Source organism: Narcine bancroftii, chromosome 8 (assembly GCF_036971445.1).
Source record: "Narcine bancroftii isolate sNarBan1 chromosome 8, sNarBan1.hap1, whole genome shotgun sequence".
Classification (NCBI taxonomy): Eukaryota; Metazoa; Chordata; class Chondrichthyes; order Torpediniformes; family Narcinidae; genus Narcine; species Narcine bancroftii.
Window position 1 is genome coordinate 141,555,937 of NC_091476.1, and position 17,157 is coordinate 141,573,093.

Below are 17,157 nucleotides of genomic sequence, written 5' to 3' on the forward strand. Positions count from 1 at the left end.
TAACTGAGATGAGCTTCACCGCTGTGATGTATAACCATATAACCATATCTTGACTTCTTTATCGTCACGAATGTTTCATGAAGTTCGATGTAGCAGCATCAAGGTGCAAATATTACTATAAATTACATTTAAAAATAAATATATTAGTATAAAAGAAGAAAAAAGCAAGGTAGTGTGTGAGGTTTATTGTCCATTCAGGACTCTGATGGTGGAGGGGAAGAAACTGTTTTTGTAGTGTTGGGTGTTCATCTTCAGCCACCTGTTCCTCTGACTTGATGGTAGAAGAGTGAAGAGGGCATGGCCTGGGTGGTGAGGGTCCTTGAGGATAGAGGCTGCTTTCTTGAGACATCACCTCTTATAGATGCTCGTGATGGTGCTGGCCAAGTTTACAACTCTCTGTGGCCTTTTCCTGGATGCACACTAACGTTTTCAATGGCTGCAGGTGCTGTGATTGTAGTAAAAACACAAAAAATGCTGGAGGAACTCAGCCAGTCGTAGCATCCTTAGGAGGTACCTGGTTTTTGCTCATACCTTGAAGGGCTCAGGCCTGAAATGTTGGTCTTTCTGCGGATGCTGCGAGACCTGTTGAGTTCCTCCATCACTTCTGTGTTTTTTATGTGTTCAATTGCTGGGGTTTGATGTGTACCTCACCACCCATGGAAGGTAAATCTCACTGATCTGTTTAAAGGAGCGGAAAACAGTTAATCGGGTGGAGGGGGGCTTTGTGGTGGTGAAGGGATGGAGTGAGATAATGGTGGAGTGAGCTGTAAATAAAACTACGGGTTTGGGTGTGTGGACCATTAAATCCTGCAAGAGCAGATGCAATCCCAGAATCTTTTTGATGTAGTAACATTTGGTGAGGTGTTATCAAGTGTTAAATCAGGAACCCCACAAATGGCAAAATTGGTGATCCACGAAAGTGGAAGAAAAGATCATGGGGTCTGCCCTGGGAGAAGTGCTGAATCAGAACCTCTGGGGTCCAGAGGGAGCAGGCTTTCAGCGTGGTTCTCTCAGGACTGGCATGCAGCTTGCACTCCACAATTCCCCAATGCAGCAGGAGTGGTGGGAGGAGGAGACGGGAGAGGGTGGAGAAGCATGGGAGAGGGCCAATGCTGTTCTCCGCATTTCCCCAAGATATAGGAGCAGAAAGAAGCGATTCAACCCATCATTTCAATCATGAGCTGATCCTTATTCCCACTCAGCCCTACTCTCTGGCCTTCTCCGCATAATCTTTAATGCCCTGGCTCATCACGAACCAGCTCTGCAGCATCTACTTCCCTGCAGGTTTGTTAGCCAGGCTCTCCCCTCACCTGTACTGTCTCTGGCCCACTCACAAAGACAATGGCTGTCATTATCAGATGGTAACAGCTTCTGGGAATCATTTCCATTTGTTTCAGTCCCGAGAATGGGTGTGAGCAGCCACGGGTCAACAAAGTGATGCATAACTTGACCCATGACTGCTTGATGAAGGTTGTTTGAAGATGCAAGGGTCTGGTTGATTTTCTAATCCATAACAAAGTCACAAACTGCCAGGGGAGGATCTGGTTGTCCACAGCTGATGGCTGTTTTCCTGACCTGCAAGCTCCAAGCCATCAAAAGGGCTCAAAACATAGATGCCCAGTGAAGAGTATCATTCACCTGCAAACTCCAATGTTGTGATTAATCCAAAATGGTCACTAATACTTTTGACTGCAGGCAGTATTGATTTTGCATAACGTGGCACTGAAAAGAACAGTGCCAAGGGCTCCCATTTCTGAGTTGCGTCTCCCATGAGGGAGGTCATGTCACCTGTCTGACCAAGTGTGCTGCTGCTACTGTCATGGATAAATGGCAAGGAAATGTTTTTAAGGCCACCGAGAATGGGAGGGGTGGGGTGGGGGGAGGGGGGGGTGCAAGAGGAACCAGTGAATGTGTGTGGTGGAGATCTGGCATGGACACTATGGGCTGAATGTCCTCACCTGTGGTGTTGTTCGATGATCTGAGTAGCTTTCACCAGAAAGCGAGCTTCTCCTCTTTGAGGGTTTTTCAATCGTGAAAGTCTATGTTCCTTTGGCAATGCTGTGGGGTCTGGCGATATTAACAGCACCATAGAAAATTGAAGTTGTTGTTCTTGACTGATGTCCTCAGAAATTTCCAGAGCATCTGGATACAGAAGGGGAGATTAGGGATCTGACTTGTTTTGTAGCTCCTGCTTAGGTGATATCTCAGGGTTGTGACTTTCTTCCAACTCCCAGTCATGTGCAATATGCACATGCACGCACACAACATGCACACATATCCACGTGCACCGTTCCTGGGCTTGCACATGCATATCTCCACTTGTAAGATATGTAAATCTGTACACGTCCACCTGTGCACAATCCATGCGAGTTTGCACACGTTCACTGTGTACTGTTCAGGTGTGCATGCACACATTAACTCAGGCACCATCCCTTCGCTTATTCCCCTCCCTCCACGGGGACCAAGGACTCCTGATTAATTGGTGCCTGTAAACAGCCACAGAGTCCCGCTGTAGCAGGCCTGAAAGCTAGTGGTTGTACGTGTGGGAGAGGACATATCTTACAAGCGCGATGGCGTTGCCGTGGCAGCAGCTGCGTTGAGAGCGTGGGTGTGTGCAGCCCTGAGATTACTGGAATCACTGAAGAGTGACGCGAGGCTCAGCAAGCTGTGCATCAGTGAATGGCTGCCCCCGATGTGCTGTCACGTGATGTGCAGATTAATGAGACTCCCCACTCCAGTTTGTTATCCTTGGGGGAAGGGACAACTGCTTACGTCAAAACGGATGCATGTGGTAAACAATTTCACCCGAACATCTTCAACTCTCTTCATTTGTGAGTTGTGATTCCAGTGTTATAATTCCACTAACGTGGATTGTCAAAGGCACTGCATCATCCAGCATAATGTGTGCAAGGTTTACTGTCTTTAAGTCCGTATTATCAATTTACTCATTCGACAAACATGATCATCAGGCTGGACCACACGCCAACAATAAACAGAAATAGAAAATATTGCCAACCATTTTTCCTGAACAAAGATGATAACATCACTTGTTTGTGACTTCAGAGAGATTTTGCACATTATTTATGACAGACTTCAGAGAGTGATTTTTTAAAAAAATATTGAACTTATGGAAACCATTGTGACGATGGCAGTGGAGCCTCCCTGTGCCCTGAAGAGTCTCCCTTCATCACTGGTGTGACAGAGGGATGTATTTTCGGACTGGAAGTCTGTGACCAGCGCTGTACCACAGGCATCAGTTCCGCAACCCTTGTTGCTTGTGGTCATGTATTAATGGCTTGAATGTGAAGGAGGAAGTGTGACAATTAAGTCTGCAGACGATGCAAAAATTGGTAATTCAGATTTAAAGGGTTTGGGGCTGTAGCAGGATATGGGTCAGATGGAAAATTGGCCGAGTGTTGGCAAGTCCTGACAAGTGCAGCTGATAGAGTCACTTCAGCTCAACTCATCCATGCGGCCCAAGTCATCATACTGGCCTCCTCTTATTTGCCTGCATTTTCCTTCCTATCTATATATCTATCTTTAAGCATTGTGTCCGCCTCTACAGTTTCCACTGAGACAGACTCCTTTGAAGTTGTACATTTTGGAAATGTTGGGGTGTGAAGGAATGTTGATGGGGTTCATGTTCACGATCCCCTGAAAGTGGCATCACGAAGTGGTGAGGACACCTTGTGTCATGCTTGCCTTCAGAGGTGGGTCAAATGCAAAAGGGTAGGGAGGTCATGTTGTAGCTTTCCCAAACAGGTTGCTCTGGGAGGACTGGCTTCTGTTCTGGTCACTGTATCGTGGAAGGATATGGATGAATTGGAGAGAGCACAGAGGAGAGAGAGGCCAACATAACATTGTGTGCCAAAGGGCCTGTACTGTGCTCTTCTATGTTCAATGTCGAATGCAGAAGTTGATGATTTTGTGTGTAATTTTAATGGCCTGACTTGGCTCCTTGGATATCCCTTTACACTGCAAGACTCTTGTCTACAAACAGATGCAGGCCCTTCAGCCTGGTTACTGTGTGCTGCAGGCAGACACACTCCTCATTCCTCATACACAGGTGGTGAGCTATTATCAAGTTGCGGCCAAGGAACCAACACAGGCTGCTGGAGACTGGCTCATGGGAACCAGGTATCGGAACTGGGATTCGAGAAGATGCTGTGGGCAAGGCAGGATCCCAAAGGGCCATGGGCACTAAAGGCTTCCTCATCATGTTGGAGGTTTGGATCTGGGCTCAGGCTGCTGATGGTTTGAACTGAACTGGAGTCTGTGTGGCTGCAGAGGCTGTGTGAGCGGCGAAGGTGAATCTAGCTTCTCTTCTTCTAACTGCAATGGGTGCCAGATAATGCTGATGCTTTAACTGAAAATCTTTGCTTGCTGCATGGCAGACGAAAGGCAATTTCACGTAATGTTACATTATTACATGACAATAAATAGCATCTGTGTTCATGTGAGTTTGCTCCATCAGTCGGTAACTGTGGCAGTAATGGCACTGAGGGAGCATTGAAGATCAGATGGAGGGGTTGGGGCCTCTTCTGGCTTGCCATTGCCTTTTCTGAACTCTTTGATTGTTTCAGGAGGTCTCGCACTGGAGGATCCTGAAACGTGGGCTTGGTACTGAGGGTCAGCAGCGTCAGGTGGAAAGCACATGGTGTTACAGCAGTCCGATCTTTACATCTCCCCATCTCCCGCCTGCTGTTAACTCTTCATTCCACTTTTGTGCACCAGAACTTCTGCTCACTCTGCATGTTCCTTTCCTAACGGCTTGTATGATCTGGGCAAGTGAAAGGGAAAGATGGTTTCAGTCGTGCGGTCAGGATATGGCCTCCAGCCCTTTTTCAAATACCAGTTTATCATCCAGTTATACTGTGCTTCAGGTCTGGGACTGGCATCAGTGAGCTGTAATTCACAACCGGCAAGACTCATTTTGTACAGGGTCAGTGTTCGTCTTCATTGGGAGAGAACTCAGCCTGTTAACGTGGGCCTGCTTGCTGGCAGCCATCCTTGATTAGGACTTTGAGGTACTTGAAGCGACTGGTGATCCACGGGAGAGGGAGTTGCTGAAAACTGAGGGGACTGCCATGGTGCAACCCCTCGAAGGGGGTGTCACTCAGCCTCATAACAGCTGTCTGCCCATTCAGTGATACTACTTTACACAAACTCTATTGCATTATCACCACAGTCCCATTGCATTGTTTTATTGATCACAGGAATTAATTATTGTACTGGACAAACAAAATCTATTTGGAAACAAGAGCTGGTTTGTATAACTATCCAATATAAATTAATCTGTAGATTTGTTTATTGACTTGCTGAGTTTCTAACTACACCTCATCAACAGCCTGGTATAAAACCTTCCTAATTAATCTGTGGGGAGAGCTTTAACAAGCCAGTAGAAATTATTCTGGACATTGTGAATCACAATGGAAGCTATGACTCGGAAACCTGCTCTCTCTTTTGAATTTTTTGTTTTCATTCATATTGTTGTCTGAATGTTCATGTTGATAAGTAACCTAATTTTTAAAGAAACATACAGTGTGTTGCATTAAAGGGCACTCATTTGCGCCTCCTCCCCATGTTATGTCTCGGCATGAGGTCCAAAGTGGGGTTCTTTAAGCTGTTTGTTTTGTGATCTACATCTGTGTTTGATTTTCTCTTTCTCAGCTCCTTCTTTTCCCTCTCCCTTCCTCCTCTATCTCTCTCTTTTCCCCTTCTAGTTCTCTTTCCCCCCCTCTCTCTCTGTCCCCCTCTCTCCAACACCCTCCCTCCGTCCCTCTTCCCTCATCTCACCCTCTCTGCCCCCCTCTATCTGTCCCATCCATCACCCTCTCTCTCTCCGACCCTTCTCCCTCTCCGACCCCTCTCCCTCTCCGATCCCTCTCCGACCCCTCTCCCTCTCCGACCCCTCTCCCTCTCCGACCCCTCTCCCTCTCCGACCCCTCTCCCTCTCCGACCCCTCTCCCTCTCCGACCCCTCTCCCTCTCCGACCCCTCTCCCTCTCCGACCCCTCTCCCTCTCCGACCCCTCTCCCTCTCCGACCTCTCTCCCCCTCTCTCCATCTCTTTCCCCTTCTCTCCCAACTCCCTCTCCCCCTCTCTCCCCCTCCCTCCCCCTCTCTCCCCCTCTCTCCCCCTCTCTCCCCCTCTCTCCCCCTCTCTCCCCCTCTCTCACTCTCTCTCTCCCTCTCTCCCCCTCTCTCCCCTCTCTCTCTCCTCTCTCTCCCCTCTCTCTCCCCTCTCTTTCCCCTCTCCCTCTCTCCCCCTCTCTCCCCCTCTCTCCCCCTCTCTCCCCCTCTCTCCCCCTCTCTCCCCCTCTCTCCCTCTCTGTCCCCCTCTCTCCCCTCTCTCCTCCTCTCTCCCCCTCTCTCCCCCTCTCTCCCCCTCTCTCACTCTCTCTCACTCTCTCTCTCTCCCTCTCTCCCCCTCTCTCCCCCTCTCTCCCCCTCTCTCCCCTCTCTCCCCTCTCTCCCCTCTCTCCCCTCTCTCTCCCCTCTCTTTCCCCTCTCTCCCTCTCTCTCCCTCTCTCTCCCTCTCTCCCCCTCTCTCCCTCTCTGTCTCCCTCTCTCCCCCTCTCTCTCCCTCTCTCTCTCCCTCTCTCCCCCTCTCTCTCCCTCTCTCCCCCTCTCTCTCCTCTCTCCTCTCTCTCTCTCTCCCCCTCTCTCCCCCTCTCTGTCTCCCTCTCTCCCTCTCTCTCTCCCTCTCTCTCTCCCTCTCTCTCTCCCTCTCTCTCTCCCTCTCTCCCCCTCTCCTCCTCCCTCTCTCTCTCTCTCTCTCTCTCTCTCTCTCTCTCCCCCTCCCTCTTTCATTCTTTCTTCTGTTTCCTGCAATGACTATTTTACAAAATAAATACAGAAATTTTAAAAAATCCAGTCATAACAGTTTAAATTTCTCTTCAATGTGTGATAAGAAATCATTAACCATTTTTTGGAGCTATATTTCAATGGTGATCTGCAGGAAGTTGTGCCTCTAATAGCGAGCATTCGATCAGCTGGAGCACTGGTGTTATTTCCAAAATTATTACATGCAGAAACAGCGAGACCTCACCGTGAGTTGCTGCCTTGGTTCGCGTTGTCTCCGGTGTAAATGAGACCATCTGAGCGTGATATTTGACAATGAGGCCGTTAAGCTGTATGTGTGTCTTCTAAAGAGGCTGAAATTACTGAAACCTCGGGCATGGGCTTAAGGTAAGAGGACAAGGATTTAAAGAAGAACTGAGGGCAACATTTTCACACAGGAGATAGTAGATGCGTGGAAGGAGCTGCCAGATAAAGTGGTAGGGGAAGTACAATTACAACATTCATACGGCATTTGGACAGGATTAGGATTGGTTCAAAGTGCTGTGGGCCTCATATGGGCAAATGAGACAAGCTGAGGAGTGCATCTCAGTCAGGATGGACATTAGGCTGAAGGACCTTTTTCCATGCAGTATGACACCTGTGACTCTATGACTTGGTTAGGTGAACCATGGCATTTGCTAATGCCACCAACCTAAGTAAGTTTTTTTAAATTGATGATTGATCTTTTATTTTGACCTGTTCAGACTGCATCTTCATATGCAACAAACTCCAAAGACTGGAGCTGCTTTTCAGATTACTGAAGCAAAACTCCATGGTTAAAACACAATCTTAAAAGAGAACAAGCACATTTGAAAGATTTGTGCTGGAAGGCAAAGTGGAAGACGTTGCTGTTGGTAACAGATTGTTGTAAACATTGCTCAGTTCAAAATGAGTAGAGTTGTTGATGTCATCGAATTGGGTTTTTAGACCAGATAAAACCAGCCAAGGATGGACAAAAGCAAGGGATAATCTCACAGTCCTATGCACCATAACTCGCGCGGGTTTCTGCTACAGGGGCAGTTAACCCTTTGTTCAGTGAAGAAGCTGCTGCAGCCAAATGACGAGCGGTTTCTTTGCTGTGGAGGCTACATGTTGTGGAGTGGTGAGCAGTAACTGCTGAAACCTAATTCTTTTTTTAAAAATCCTGGTTCCTCAGCTCAGGATCTTGTACTGGTTACAAAAGCAAGGTTCTCAGAATCAGAATTTATTGCCATAAACATGTCACAAAATTTGTTGTTTTGTGGCAAATATTGCAATGAATTGTGTTTAAAAATAAATAAATTAGTGCAAAAGAAGAGGAAAGGTGATGTAGTGTCTGTGGTTCATTGTCCATTCAGAAATCGGATGCCGGAGGGGGAAGAAGTTGTTTTTGAACCATTGGGTATCAGCTTCAGGCTCTTGTACCTCTTTCTTGATGGTAGCAGTGTGAAGAGGGAATGGCCTGGGTGCTGAGGGTTCTTCAGGATAAAAACTGGTTTCTTAAGACAGCCCCCCTCTTGTAGATGTCCTCAATGGAATGAAGACCGATGTCCGTGATGTCACAGGCTGAATTTACAACATTCTGTCATTTTTACATGTCCTATGCATTGGCCCCTCCATAACAGACAATGACGCAAGGCAGTCAGAATGCTCTCCACGGTACATTTGTAGACATTTGCAAGAGTGTTTGCTGACAGACCAAACCTCCTCAAACTCCTCACAAAGTCTAGCTGCTAGTCAGCCTTCTTCATGATTGCATCAACCTGAAGGCCCCAGGACAGATCTTCAGATATGTCAACACCCAGGAACTTGAAGTTCTTAACCATTTCCACTCCTGATCCCTCGATGAGGACTGGTTCTGTTTTCCTGATTTCCCCCTCCTGAAGTCCAATGTTTTACCAACATTGAGTGTAAGGTTGTTGTTGTGACACCACTCAACTACTCACTCATCTATCTCCTTCTTGTACACGTCCTCATTGCCGTCAGTGATTCTGCTGACAACTGCGGTGTCATCGGAAGTTTGTACTCGCACAGTCATGGGTGTAGATTAAGTAGAGCAGTGGGCTAAGCACTCGTCCTTGAGGTGTTTCGGTGTTGATTGTCAGTGAGGAGGGGATGTTGTTTCCAATTTGTACTGACTGGTCTTCTGATGAGGAAGTCCAGAATCCAGTTGCAGAGGGAGGTGCAGGGGCCCAGAGTTTGGATCTTGTTGACCAGCACTGAGGGTTTGATGGTGTTGAAAGCTGAGCTTTAGTTGATGAAGGGATAGCCTAGTGTATGTGTTGCTGCAGTCAAGGTGATCTAGATCTGAGTGGAGAGCCAGTGAGATTGCATCTGCTGTGGAAAGATTGTGGCAGTCGGCAGATTGCAGTGGGTCCAGATCCTTACTTAGATACGAGTTAATTCTGGCCATGAGCAACCTCTCAAAGCATTTCATCACAGTGAATATGAATGGGACTAGACAACCATCATTGAGACAGCTCACCCTGTGCTTCTTGGGCATCAGGATGATTGATTCCCTTTTGAAGCAGGTGGGAACCTCTGACTGTAGCAGTGAGAGATTGTAATGGCCACACAGCATTCTGCACAGGTAACCAACACATGCTTATGTACTGGTTACAAACTAGATTTGAGAGTCTCAGCTGGTGAAGGGTGGGTTGTAAACACAGAACAACTGCACTCAAAGCAGGCTGTGGCTAGCAGCTCTAGATTGTCTGCAGATGAACATTCTAGCCCATTGTAGTCAATGGTGAGGCTGATCATTATCCACTACTGAGCACAGGCTGCAGTGAGAGAGATACATCAATGCATGGAGTAAAGTTAGCAGAAGACCCTTGTACATTTCCTGTTGGTTGTACAGTGTGTACTGGTGTCTTTTCACCTTGTGGTTTCTGACTCAACATGTTTTTCATGATTTAATATGAATTCAGTTTTTTAATATTGTCCTGGGCACCTGAAACTTATAATTCAACCCATTTCAATTCCACGCCTATTCCCATTCACATTCTCCTGTCCTCAGCCTCCTCTGGTGAGCAACATCACCTCATGTTCTGTTGGGTTGCAGGAGCGTTCAGCTTCAGGCAAATCACAGCTCTTGTGTTTCCCCATCCCCTACCTCTCCTCCAACCCACACAGGTCCTCTCACACACACCCTTCTTTCCAACCACCCCTCCCCCGTTATCTCTGGAGAAATGATAATTGGTGAATGATGGCTCAGTGTCAAGTGCAGATTGTGGAGGATCGGGTGCCCTGTTCCTTCCCCAAACTCCACCATTTTGTTCTATCTGTCTGTGGCTCTACCCACAGGGCCTCCAATCCCCTCCCCCACTGTTCCCAACTCCCCCATCCCTTCCATCATGGGATCCACATCACCTTCAAGCCTCTGTTGGAATCTTCACCTTGACGACCTGCCAATCACCTGGATCCACTCATCGCCCCATGCCCCACCCACATCCCTCCCTTCTCCTCAACTCCTTACACCAGCCATGTGCTCTCCAGTGGTCATTGAATCGAGTCGAAGCTGGGCTATTTCAAGGAGAAGATGATGGTTCTACAGTTTAGCCCAAACTGGGTAAGGAAGGCAGATTTCCTTCTCTCAAGAATTTTGGAGAGTTTGATGGTTTTTTTTTCCTGACTGTCTCATTCATGGAAACCTATCTGAGGGCCAGCTTTTTATTTCTTGCATTTAAATTCCTTGTCTGCTCTGGTGGGAATAGTCCACCAGTCTGAGTTACTAGAAAAATGATATAATCACTGCTTCGTTTCAAGATTATTTTGTTGTCACGTAATAAAACAGAAAATATGATATTTTACCAAATTGAATTTAGCCTATCGTAAGGCAGACAAAGATCTGCCATCAGCATAAATTGCCCGGCGACCCTTATAGTCAAGGAAAGAAAAGCAAAAGAGAATTTCTTCCTCCCTCACCAGAATCACTGAGAGTCCATAGATTTGCCTCCAGCTTTCTCACAACCTCTGCAGCCATACAGACTTCCGTCCAAACCATTGGCAACCTGAGCTTCAAATCCAAACCTCCGATCAGGAAGCCCTCTGTGATCTCAGCATCTCAGTTCCGATACCTGGTACCTCTTCAGCCAGTCTCAAGTCAGTCTCCAGCAATTTGTAGCCTGATTGTGAGTCCCTTGACTGCATTAACCAACAGCCCGACACCTGTGTGTTATTCAGCTGCAGGGCCCCTCATTGGTCTGCCACCAGAGTCACCTCCTGTGCTTCTCCTTCTCAAACAAGGGGCGGTCTCCATGTTTTTTTTTGGTGCTCTGCACCAATGCTCTGGTTCCCCAGAGTCTGGAACCCCTCATGGCAGCTGCCATTTTGGGCCAAGACCCCTGCTATTGCCTTGGTAATCCAATAATGCCTTGGTTTCCATCTTGCTGGAGGTAAGATGATAAACTTTCATCAGATGATGGGACTCCTGTGTGTGGCACGATCAATGGCCACTTGCAGACATGAAGCAGGTAGTCAAAGGCTTTATTGATCAGAAGACCCAGATATGCCTCAACATGCTGCTGGCTTGCATCCAAGGCAGGTATGAGAGAGGAGACTAGAGCTCTCAGCCTTTATTAGGGGATCTTATGGGTAGGGGCTACAGGTACAGAAGGTGGGCCAGCCTGCCCAGCCCAGTGAGGACATGGCCGCAGTACTCTATTCCACCACAATGTGCGAGGAGGTTCCTGCAGACATGGTGGCTGTCTTTTGGTAAATTGAACTGTGAAATGTTGGCATTTTATAAAACAAATGTGCTATCAGTTCACATCTCAGCACCGTGACTGGTTGTCCGAAATTCCTCCATGTGTCTCACCATTCAAAAACGTGACAGCTGATGGTTTTATCTGCATTTCATGCTTTTGATTTCTTTATTCGGATCTGATTCTTTTCCAGAGGCACCGATTGTTTCGGAGAGAGGAGCGGCTCGGCACCACCTTAGGTCAGGAGACCGTTCACCATGTAACTGTGAGTATTGGCAGCCAAGCTGACTTTGTGAACAAGAAAGATGGGAGCAGGAGCGGAGTTAAACAGGGGAGTCTGTCAAAGCTGGGGTCTGGTGTAGCACACAGACGTGTTGGAGAATCTCAGTGGGTCATCCAGCAGAAGTGAAGGATAACCAGCGAAATGGGCCTGGGGCCTCAGTCAGGTTGGAGCAGGAGTAGGTTAACTAGCCCTTCCTAGTCTGACCAGGACTGACTGAGCTCAGACAGTCCATGATTGCAGGGAGAGACAATGCTGGAATAACATCCCTCCCTCCTGTATTCTTTCTAAACTGTTTAATACTTACACTTGGACAAACTGCTCCTTGTAAACTCAAATGTTGTATCTCATTTACAGGCCTCAAGAGAGATATTTCCTCCTGTTCCACTATAATAGTATTTCTGTAATAATTAGAAGGTAGTAATAAAAATAAGAAAAAAAAGTCTTGATTTGCACAGGGGAAATGTTTCAGCCAAATTGCTTCCATTGTAAATGTTTGTGGGGAAGCCCTTCACCTGAGAGGTGTGATTGGTGGAGAGGTGGACAGTGTCTGGGATGACCACTGGCCATCACCTTTCTCTATAGTGGGTGGGGTGTGGGTGCAGTGAGTCAGGCCTCGAGGTTCAGGATTACTGGGCACCTGATCCTCCACAATCTGCACTTGACACTGAGCCATCATTCACCAATTACCATTTCTCCAGAGATAATTAGCTTATTACTTTGTTTACTGTGACTTGATGACTGTGCATTGAAAACAGAAAAAATAACTATAAGTTTGTAGGATGTTTGTGAAATTGCAGAAAGTTATGGAGCTCAGAAGCAGCTTGGAGGTCAATTTCTCACTGGCATTTACACCAGCCTCCCACCAACACCAGCACCCATTCTCTCGCTCCCACCCTAGCACCTGGTCCCCCTCCAACACCAGCATCCATTACCCTACCCACATCTGCACCCATTCCCCCTCCCATGCCAGAGCCCGTTCTCCTCCCACACCAGTGCCCATTACCCCACCCATTCCCCCTCCTACACCAGCACCCATTCCTCATCCCATACCAGCACCCATTCCCCTCCCACACCAGCACCCATTACCCCACCCATACCAGCATCCGTTCGCAGTCTCCCTCCCACACCAGCACCCATTCCTCGTCTCCCTCCCACACCAGTACCATCAAGCCCAGAATCAAGCATACCCTTTGTTTATTGCTTCTATGACATTTTAATTTGGCCTGTTGGTGAGGGAGTGAGTTGCTTATGAATTGACTTCAGGATTCACCTGGGCTGCGTTGGGTGTGAGGTTTGTATGTTGGAATATGAATGGAGTCATTCTGCTCCAGAGAATTGTTTGGAGATCGATTCTGCAGTTATTGAGCTGGTAGCAACAGCTCAGTGAGATCTGAGTTAATGAAATGTTGTCAAGTTCTTGTCAACTCATGTGGGAGAGGCAGTGAAAATGTTATTGTGACAAAGAACTGACAATTGATCCAATTTATTCACTGTTCAACCATGAATGATGATAGTTGCTTATCTCTTTGAAAAACCATTTAGCTATTTAATGATTGGTTTTCCTCTCCACTTACATTTTTGGGTTCATTGCTTCTCATCCTACCTACGGCTCTGAGTTGGCACAGGTAATGCTGCACTAAAGTCCCACTCAGGCCTTCCAACAGCTTCCAGTTAGGCGATGTGTCTTGTCCATGAGGCCCGTCTGGTGAGGAGAAGGGGTTAAAGAGATCAGGAAACACAGCGTCTGGTCCATCTTGGGCAAAGGCCCCAGCTCCACCCCCACCCCAGCAAGAAGGGCCATCAGTGGTCACCTGTGGGACAGGCTTGTTCATTGTTGTTCCCTGTGTCAACCTTTTGCTGCCCTACGACTTCTTGTCCCATTTCTCATATGTGTTGGGGACAAATGTATGACTAGGTCTCCACACATCAGACCCAGGTGTTTAAACCTTCCAGTAGTAATGTGGTGGAGGTGCCTCAAGAACCACTTGACCACTTTCTTTGTGCTTGTCAGAATCATTCTCACAGAAAATCCTGGGAAGAAAAAGTATCCAGAAACCTACTGGATATGCATTGGCCCCACTGTCCAGCACTGATGTTCATTGTTGGTTGTGGGAATTATGGAGCACTTTAAGTTCAAGTTCGTTTATTTATCATTCAGTTGTACAAATAAACCCAATGAAACAGCATTCTCCTGTCCTCAGTGAAACACACTGCAAATACACATGCAGACCATAACACTAAGCATATGCACAGGACGTACATACAAATATTAAAATAAAGAACTATTTTTGTTCAATGAATAGTAGAGTCTCAGAAGGTTATTGTGTGCAGTTTATCAGTTGTTCAGCATTCTTCTCACTGCCCATGGGAAGAAGCTGTTCCTCAGTCTGGTGGTGCTGGCTCTGATCCTCCTGTATCTCTTCCCCAACAGGGCAGCTGAAAGATGCTGTGTGCAGGGTGGAAAGAGTCTTCTCTGATTTTGCACACCCTCTTCAGACAATGATCCTGGTAGATCATGTCGATGGAGGGAGGAAACTCCATTGATCTTCTCTACCACTCTTATAGTCCTGCGGATTGACCTCCAATTCATTTCCCTGCAGCAACCATACCACACTGTAATGCAGCCGGCCAGGACGCTCTCGAAAGAGCTTCTGTAGAAAGTTAATATAATGGTGGCCAGTAGCCTTGCCTGCTTCAGTCTTCTCTGGAAGTGCAGTCACCATTGTGCCTTCCTGACAAGTGTGATGTGGGTAATTCATGTTTCAAACAGTGCTGCAAACAGTCTTTGATCTGTTGAGCTCTGGTGTAAGGAAAGTCTGGAGTAGGTTTAATTGTGGGGTACAGACTAGTGTGTCAGGCCTGGGGGGATTGACAACTGATCCTTGGATGACCTTTAGCACTTGTTAGCTGGATGCACAGTTTAAATCAACGCTGGAATCTCTGCATAGGACAGTCTACACAGGGGAGATTTTCTTTGAGCTAGCCTCTCACAGGCTGTTAAACAGGACTGTCGGCCAACACTGTGATTGTAGTGCAATGCAAAAAAAAGTGCTGGAGAAATTCAGCAGGTCACACAGTGTCTATAGGAAGCAAAGGTATGGAACCAATGTTTCAGGAGATGGGGAGCTTGTGGAGGCCCTGGAATTGGAGCTTCCCACCCACTTCGCTCTCCATTCAGAGAGTTACCCCCTCCCCCTGTAACTACTCATCCCCTTCTGTCCTCCTGTCCTTCTGGTTTCTGCTCAGACCTTGACTCGTGGATAGAAGGGTTTGTTTGAACGGCATGGGCTGGTGGTTCCTGCCTTTGAAATAGAGGAAGCCTGTTGTCAGTGACTGGCTAAGCAGTAGCTAGAAGGTTAATCGTCCTGTGGCACCCAGTCACATCTGTACCATGGGCCTCTCTGGTTCTCAAACCTGGTGTAACAAAACGAATCAGATCTGAGACACCTGTCTCTTTTTTTACTCATACCTTGAGGAGAAGTTCAGGCCCAAAATGTTGGTAATTTATCTTTACCTCCTATGGACTCTACAAGTCCAGCTGAGTTCCTCCAGCATTTCTGTGTTTTAACTGGAGACAAACCGGGCATGTTGGGAAATAGGGGCAATTTTAACAGAGACAGACGCTCAACCCCATTCCTTCAAATTCATCAGAACACTCAAAAAGAAAGTAAATTAGTTTTTGTTCCTCACACCTTTGTGTCTGCTTCTTGCACTTGCTTCTGGTGAGGCACGAACTCCATTTCAAATTTCTCACCCTCAGTTGCAAACACCTCTTTGGTTTTGCTAACCCCCCCCCCCCCCCCGTCTATAACTTCCTCCACTGTGTGCACAAGCCCAACCATCCATGCTCCAGTGGTTCTGGCCTCTGGATGTCCCTCAGTCAGTGACTATGCCCTTAGATGAAGGTGTGGTAAATTCTGGAACTCCTCTCTCTTCTTCTGACTCATTTGTTCATCTTCTCAGACCATTTTACACCAATTTCTTGTTGGCTGGATGTTCAGTGTTTGTGTATTATTTCTAGGAATGTTGCTGCAGTAAACTACACCTTCACTTGAGCCTCGGTGTCTGCACACCCTGACACGATGACATGCACGCTCTTGCGCTGTTCTCAACAGCTCTTCATACAGAGTCAGAGACAGTCTTCTTGTGATCGGGCTGAGAGGTGTCCCTGATAAAACTCCAGCCGCAACACCATTTGATTCTAAGCTGTGACTTATTGCACACACTGAAGGAGACCATCCTGCCTATCCTATCAATGTTCGCAACCAAATAAGGGCACAAGATCAATCCCTTCCCCAGCTCTAGGCCTGTGGCCTTGATGTCTCTGTCTGAACTGTTTATCCAGGGATGTGATGGTTTTTGTCTCCACTTGCTCCACTCATTGCTGAATAAATAATTTTTTATCTCAACTCATTTTTAATCTTTAAATCTCTGACCAATAATTATTCAGCCCTCTGTTGAAAGAAATAAATCCTTCCTGTTTCCCCCTTTCTGGTCCTCATAATTTTTGCACAATAGTGTTTGACGTTTGATTCTCTGTGTTCAACCGTAGTTCTATATTTCAGCATGCTTGGTGCAGCGGTTAGACAACGTTTTTACACCACCAGCAACATGGGTTTGAATTTGCCACTGTCTAAGGAGTTGGTACATTCTCTCTGTTTCTGTGAAGGTTTCCTCAAGGAGCTCTGGTTTCCTCCTGCATTCCAAAGATGTGCAGGTTTGATGGTGAATTGGTCGGCGGTGTGTGCTCGTGGGACAGAATGGACAGCTACTGAGCTGCACCTCTAAATTGGGGAAAAATAAACTTCAGGGATTAAACTCCATCTGTTGGTTCCCTGCTCACTTTCCAATTGATCGATATCTTGCTGTAACCTTCCTCATTTACCACAACTCCATCAATTTTAGTGTCATCAGGAAACTTGTGAATCAGACCACCTACATTTTCATTCAAATCATTTCTGGGACTTCCTAGAATTTTCCTGGTCACTCTGGTTTCAAGTGAGACGTTGAGCTTCTTTGCTCCCTTCTGGATGTAAAAGGTCCAATGAGTCTATTTTGAAAAGGAGCAAAAGAATTCTTCTTGGTGGGTGCCCAGATCAATATTTGTTCCTCAGCCAATATTACATGGCTCTGTGGGATCTTGCTGTGCAGGTATACATTTCTAGAAAGTAGTTGGTTCACGAACATGACTGAATTCCTTGAGTCTTTGAGACACTTTTGTTCTCAATTTGCACGTAGACCATTTCATTTGGAATAAAAATGAGTGCCGCTTGTCTGAGATCAAAATGGACCTTTGCTGATGGTGTAGATAGGCTGCATATTCTCAGCGCAACTTGAGATGTTTGATG

General features: G+C 46.9%; 1 protein-coding gene across 3 annotated transcripts in view; it reads left to right on the forward strand.

The window, feature by feature from the left end:
* The window catches only part of LOC138741282 (proto-oncogene tyrosine-protein kinase Yrk-like), a 215,016-nt gene that overhangs the window by 41,368 nt on the left and 156,491 nt on the right, over positions 1 to 17,157 (forward strand). Inside the window, exons 1-2 of one of the 3 annotated variants that reach the window (XM_069895101.1) lie at positions 7,089 to 7,189; positions 11,720 to 11,791. The gene's annotated coding sequence lies outside the window, so the exon portion shown is untranslated. Of the gene's footprint in view, positions 1 to 7,088; positions 7,190 to 11,719; positions 11,792 to 17,157 lie in introns of those variants that run through there. The other 2 variants (XM_069895097.1, XM_069895103.1) reach the window with 2 other exon arrangements.